The 7,477-nt window shown below is 33.0% G+C and overlaps 1 pseudogene; it reads right to left on the minus strand.

The window, feature by feature from the left end:
• Nucleotides 1-6,091: 6,091 nt before the first annotated feature.
• Nucleotides 6,092-6,200, minus strand: LOC120613633 (uncharacterized; annotated as a pseudogene).
• Between the last annotated feature and the right edge of the window lie 1,277 nt (nt 6,201-7,477).

Genomic DNA, 7,477 nt, shown 5'->3' on the forward strand with positions numbered 1-7,477 from the left:
ACCTCAAATCTGCCTTTCCTTGAATTCCATGTCTTCTTCATTCTTTGTTACTTTCCTCATTTGACTAAAGTAAATCCTCAAACTCTGTTTTAAGAAAGTTTGGAAAGTAAATTCCCTTAGTTTCTGTAAATATTTTTTCTGTAAATGTTTTTATTCTTTATGCATCCAGATTGAGAGTGTGACTTTGTATAAAAAAAAAATCTTGAAAAATCTTCAGAACTTTTGAAAGCACTTCACTTCCTTTTTAATACCCAGTATTGCAGATGTGAAATTATATTAGTATAATTTTTATTCCTTTGCACATGACCTCATTTTACTCTGAAAGGTTTTAGAATCTTCCATTTACTTTGGCATTCTGAAATTTCACAGTAATTTTTCTAGGTGTAGAACTTTTTGTGATTTATGGTGCTCTACACTCCCTACTGGCCCTTTTAATCTGAAGGCATTTATACGTCAGCTTTTGAAATCTCTCTTTTAGTAATTATTCTATAATTTCCTATTTATTTTTTCTTTGTCTCCTGTTAGTCAAGTGTTTACGTCTAGTTTCAGTCCTCTATGTCTGTCATATTTTCATTTATCTTTTCTTTGTACTTGTCTTTTTTTCTGTAGCTATAGAACTTCTTAAAACTTATATTCCAATAGAAAATTGGAATTTATATATTTTTACTAATATTTTTATACAAAAAATAATTATTATGCTCTAACTTACTGATTTTTCAAGGTATATCTGATCTTATTTGTAGAGGTGATATTTCCTCAAATCTCTGACAGCACTGAGTTATTCTACAGATCACTTTTATAGTTTTCTTAATTTCTGTTAGTCTTTTTTCTTCTTCTTAGTTTTTCTTTGCTTCTTTCCTGTAATGTTACAAACTAGCTTCATGATCTGTTTATGGAAGCAGAAAATCCATCATCAGGCTTCACTTTAGAGTCTGTTGGCGGTTAGCTGGAGGGCTCCTAAGTGCCAGAATGTGAAAGTCTTTATCAAGCAAGGCCACAGTTCAGACTGGCATTTTCAGAGTTTCTGATTCAGTACATCTAGGAAAGGCCTCAGGGTTAGCACTTCTAGCAAGTGCTCAGATGACGATGATTTTAATTATTTAAGAACTTCACTTTGTGACCACTGTTCTATAGCTCTGCAAAGGAGTGCTGCTTCTGCCCTAGTTGACCCCATTAGCTCCATATTTGTAGAGTCCAATTTCCTTCACTCTGCTTCATCAATCATCTGTCCTCTACCTTCTTTCTATCTTCCTCAAAGTTGCTAAAATCTCTTCTCTACTAATGGTCTACCACACAAACCTTTAGGTTAAGGATGACATTTTGTTTTCTTTTGTCTTTGTTTTAATTATTTACTAACACTTTAATAACTTTGGGAAGAAAAGAGAATATAAACATGTCAGCTTGCCTCGTTGGGCCAAAGTCATACTCTTTATATTGCAGTGCATCTATAGGTCCCTAGCACTATGTCTGTTTTAGGGGTTTCCTCTTTATACACAGGTCTCACTACCAACTATAATTTCAAGATAAATTTTAAAAAAGGGTTCCTAGTTGTAAAAATTTCAGATTTCTGACAGTATATAAAAGGAGGTATATGGGGAATAGAAGATATTTTTAAGTAATTCAAAAATAAAATGTGGCATAGGTAGAATAGCTGTTTATCAAGCCAAATTTCTCTTCTTCTGGAAAACTCAGAAAGTCTACATATTATAGTTCTCAATGATGATGGGCTGAGTGGAAATGATGTATGTCACCTATAGGCCAATGCAGTTCATGTAGATGAACATTCTTTAGCCTCTCTTCTCCCCATCTGCCAGCTAAATACAGAGTGCTCTGATGCCCTGGAGGATGGCAGAGCCACAGAAGAAAGGAAACTGGGTCCTTGAATGACTGATCTGAAGGAAGGGCAGCTGATCATGAACAGCTTCATAATCACTAAAACCGTAGAGTTTACATTATGGCAGCTATTTTAATTAATAAATTAAAGAATGAATGAAGGTTGTTCCTGAGTCTATAAACATGGTTGGGATAAAGTTAACTTAGCTTTGGACTACTGTCTATATGAACTTCTGTTTTATAAAAGTTAGAGATTTGCATAAAATTTCACCACAGCAATGAGTTAGATTATTTTCAGTTGGTGTACTGCTTAATATTTGGTCTTATAAATCTAAAATAAATGTTGTTTCATCTCCACTTTAATAAACAAAATCTAAAATTCAATTATAATGAGTTGAATACGATCATAGATCTAGAAGTACTTTCCAAAAATAAAAATATCATCCAAGTGTTGCATAATAATTAAATTTTCATAGTAGCAACAGTAAATTAGAGAAATTCTAAATTTCTCTGTGTTCATTTGTTAGTTGAACTTATGAATTTCAGATTCTTTTCTAACAGCCAGTGGATTCAAGATTATCGGTGATCTTAAAGTAGCTTTCCAGCTGAATTCCTAAGTTAGTGCCATTACATTGTTGTAAGAAGCTTAATCTTTGTATTATTCAATTTTTAAAACATGAAGAGCTTTAATTAAATATCATCAGTGCTATTAACCTTTGGAAATTATGAGGTTCCAACTGCAGTGTGCCATAAGTCATCTAAGATTATTGAGGACCCTAAAGGCCAAATCAGGCTAATCAAGTATATTTCCACTTTGGTAATTGAACCACTGGCATCATTCCACATGCCTAGACTGGCCTCTCAAAAATGAGTTGCTATCCTCCATCCCTAAGCTTCAATATTAAATTCTGCCAACAAAAAGATAGGGAAAGATAAAAAGAATTTTGAGAACAATTCAGTTCTTCTGGAGATGTGACATTCAATAGGCCACTTATAAACTATTACGTTTCTACATTTCAGTTAACAAATATGTACTAAACACATATGATATACCACATTCTAGAAAGTGGCCATGGGGTGAGGGTAGTAAGTTTATACTTGCTTGCTTGCAGAAAATTCAATCCTTAGCCTTAGTTTGAAAAGACGAGTTTTCTATTTTTTCATGGAACAAAGCCTGAACTATTCACACCTTAAATCTGCACCACAAGAGTTGCAGAGACCCCATAAAAGCTCATCCATTCAGATTGGGTCCACTCTTGATTATTTTGACAGGAGCTAGACTGGCATTTACTTTAGTGCTCAATGGAAAAGAAATAAAAAATGTGGTGAACAAAAAATACTGTTAATAAAAATAGAAGGAAAGAAAGCTTACATTACTTTTTTTTTAATGAAAAATTTAAGGACTTTTTTAATATCCACATGCAGAATACAATTGATGGACTAGAAATCATCAGCATTATGGCACTCAGGCAGGACTAGAAAAACTATTTACCAACCTTTTAGCTCACGTGATGTTGCTGTCAATGCTTAAAATGACCTAACACTGCATATTAGTAAATCTCACCTCCTAAATATCCGGGCCAAATTCGTTGTTCACTAATCGTTCTCTACTAGAGTTTAAACAATATTTATTAAACATCTACTATGTGCCACTGTTCTCATCATTCAAATAAGAGTCGACAAGTGTGGCTCTTGTCTTCAAATACCCTGAATTAAATGGAGAAATTAAAAAGTGACATGAGAAAGTAATTAAGCAACAGGCAACAAATGATACAAATGAGTCTACTACAGTTCAGAGGTAAAGATAACTTCTGACTTTGGTTTTCTCAAGATTTTTCTCAGGGAGATGAAATTTCAGCTGAACCTCAAAGACAGATGGGCTCTCAATAGGCAGTGAGAAGGAGGAGTTTATATCAGGGCATCAAAATATGTCCATAGAAAGACAAGAAAGCCCAAAGCAGTTTCAGAGGTATTGAGAGGTCAATGTGAAATGAGTATGAGATTCATGAGTAGGAAAATGGGGAAGAAGGAGAGAAAAATAATATAGAGTACTCTAAATTCCAAGATAATCTGAAAAAGTCATGAGATTTGTTGAGAGACATACTTAAGTGTGGCTTCTAACCCTGCAACATCAAGCTACAAGACGTTGGGCAATTATTTAATCCCTCAGAGCCCCACTTCTACATTTATGAAAAGAGGAATAGATCTGTATCACTGACTGCTCTGTGAATCAGTGACTGTGAAGATGAAATATATATATAAAACTCTTAACAGAGTGATGCTTCAATATATTAGTACCTCTTTCCTGTAATACTTCCATTGGGTATTTATTTTAACAAGTAATGAATGAGTATATATGTTTTCTGATCAAAATTATGATCTGGTATTAGCTAGTAATCTAAGAGAAATACCAATGGCTAATCCATTACCCAGGTTCTTTTGATAGTGGGATTTTAAAAATATAAGAAATTCTGTATTAACTAAAAATGTTTATTAAACTCACAGCACATTTTAGCCAATTTCTCATGTCTCTTTCTCTGCCTCTGTCTCTGTCTCTGTGTCTCTCTCTCTCTCTCCCTCTCTCTCTTTCTCTCAAAAGAAGAAGGCAAAGAGCAAGAATTTCTATTCCCATTTTATAACCAAACCTTAAAAATAAGAATACTATAATCTAATGAAAATAACTGTATAGAAATATTAACAAAGCAGCTAAATAATTAGCTGCATAACATTCTGTATTTCAATATTTTTCATCAATAAAATGAAATGAATACATTACCCTACCTAGATGTTATCACCATTATAAGAACTAAAATATAATAATGTAGGGGAAAATGCCTTGAAAAGTTAAACCTATTGTATTGAAAAAACACTTGGTATACTGAGTAATGATCTATAGTACTGAACATTCACTCAGAGCTATTTTATATAGTGAGTGTTAGATGTAGCCCTCTTCACACTCTACTTCTAACAATTCCTGCAGACATGCTGTTCATAATCCTTTCCTGCATTTCAAAGTAGCTCCAGGCAGATGTCTTTGCAATAGGCCCTGAATATTTTTCACATAGTTTCTTTCTGATTAAAGTTGTTTGCCACTATCAGTAGAATTGTAATATAGCATCTTCAGGTTTATCTAGCCGTTGAGATCACATGGAAAACCGTGTGATATAATGGGCAACACACAGGCTTTAAAATTAGGCAAAATAATTTTAATCTCTGATTTACTGACACTTACCAGCTATGTGTCATTGAGCAATTTAACCTCTCTGAAGATGTCTGCATCCAATGGGAAATTATGGTTCTTACAGCTGTAAAATCTAGCACCAAATAAGTGCTAAATGTTCTATTTCTTCCCTATTCCTGAGTATATAAACTGAGAATTTAGTTCTACTTTACAACTGCAAAGTACTGTTATTAAAGTTAACTTATAATCCCTGGGTTGCTGCAAATAATATTATCCACTAATGTATTAGGATGATGATGAAGAAGAAGAAGGAAGAGAAGGAAGCTGACAATAAACATTGTTAGAGTAACTTGGAATTGACTCCATTGTTCAGAATCTTAATCCTGTATGTTTTTATCTGATCTTAGTGCTACATATGCTTCCTGGTATCCAAACCAAAATAAACAATATAAAACTCAGAAAACATAGCTTATTACCAACGTATAGTAATCAAAACAATATGGTATCAGTATAAAACAGATGCATAGATCAATGGAACAGAATAGCCCAGAAATAAAGCCACATATATATGGTCAATTAATTTATGACAAAGGAACCAAGAATATACAATGGGTAAAAGATAGTTTCTTCGATAGTTTTTCTTGGGACAACTGGACAGCCACATGTGAAAGAATGAAACTGGACCACTGTCTTATACAACACACAAAAATTAACTCAAAGTGGATTAAAGACTTGAATGCAAGACTTGAAATCATAAAATTCTTAGTAAAAAACACAGGCAGCAAACTTCTTGATATTGGTCTTAGTAATAATTTTTTGTATTTGACACCAAAAACAATGGCAACAAAGGCAATAACAAACAATTGAAACTACATCAAACTAAAAAGCTTCTGCACAGCAAAGGAAACCATCAGCAACCTATTGAATGGGAGAAATATATTTGCAAATTATGTATATGATAAAGATATCATATATACAATTTGGTTAATATCCATTAATATTCAAAATATATAAGGAATTCATATAACTCAATAGCAAAAAAAAAAATCTGATTTATTATTATTTCTTTTTTTTTGATGCCTACAGCACCTGGTCTTCCTAGGTGGTCTCCCATCCAAGTACTAACCAGGCTCATCCCTGCTTAACTTCTGAGATCAGACAGGATCAGGGTGGCATGGCCATAGACCAATCTGATTTAACAATGGGCAGGGGATCTGAAGAAGGGGATCTAAAGAAGACATACAGGTGGAGAACAGGTACATAAAAAGATCACTCGAGATCATTAGTCACCAGGGAAATGCAAACCAAAACCACAATGAGATATTACTACATACCCGTTAAAACAGGTATTATTAAAAAGACAAGAAATACAAGTGATGGTGAGGATGAGGAGAATAGGGAACCTTCATGCACTGTTGGTAGGAATATAAATTGATGCAGCCACTATAAAATAAAGGATGGAGATTTCTCAAAAAATTAAAAATAGAACTACTATATAATCCAGCAATTTCACTCTGGGTATTTATTTGAAAAAAGTAAAAACACTGACTTGAAAAGATATATGCATTCACTTGTTCACTGCAGCACTATTTTCAATAGCCAAGATATGGAAAAAACCTAAGTATCCACTGACTGATGAATAACTAAAGAAAATGTGATGTATATATGAATATTATTCAGCCATATAAAAGAAAGAAATCTTGCCATTTGCAACAATATGAATGGTCCTTGAGGGCATTATGCTAAGTGAAATAAGTCAGACAAAACAAATATCTTATAATCTCACTTACATATGGAATCAAAAAAAAAAAAAAAAAAGAATAGCTCATAGAATAGATACAGAGCACCAATTGGTGATCGCCAGAGGCAAGGGCTAGGGGTGAGCAAAATGGATGAAGGAATCAAAAGGAATAAACTTTCAGTTATAAAATAAATAAGTCATGTGGATGTAATGTACAGCATGGCAACTGTAGTTAACAATACTGTATCACATATTTGAAAGTTGCTAAGAAAAAAATTCTGTAACTATGTATGGTGATGGATATGATCTAGACATTGTAGTCATTTTGCAATATATAAAAATATCAAATCATTATGTTGTATACATGAAACTAACATAATATTGTATGTCAATTACAACTCAATAAAAAAGAAGCTACAGCTATTGCTAACATTTTTATATCACTTTTTATTTTTATCTCACTAATCATGCCTATGTTGGATGAAGTAAATACATTTGAAGTCTAAGTAGGTGTCTATGCTGAATTTTGCACTGAATTTATAAATAGGTTCTTCATGAATTTCAATAGGGTTCTATGTACTTTTGCCCTTTCTTCACTGTTTTTGAATTGAGGTTAACTTATCTCATGAAAAATGAGGTAATGTTAGGAGAAAATACTTTGCCTTTTAGATGATTAATGTAAAATATCTGGTTCATCCTTACAAAAATGAAATCATTTTGTC

The sequence above is a fragment of the Pteropus medius genome, unplaced genomic scaffold (genome assembly GCF_902729225.1).
Source record: "Pteropus medius unplaced genomic scaffold, Ma_sr-lr_union100, whole genome shotgun sequence".
NCBI lineage: Eukaryota > Metazoa > Chordata > Mammalia > Chiroptera > Pteropodidae > Pteropus > Pteropus medius.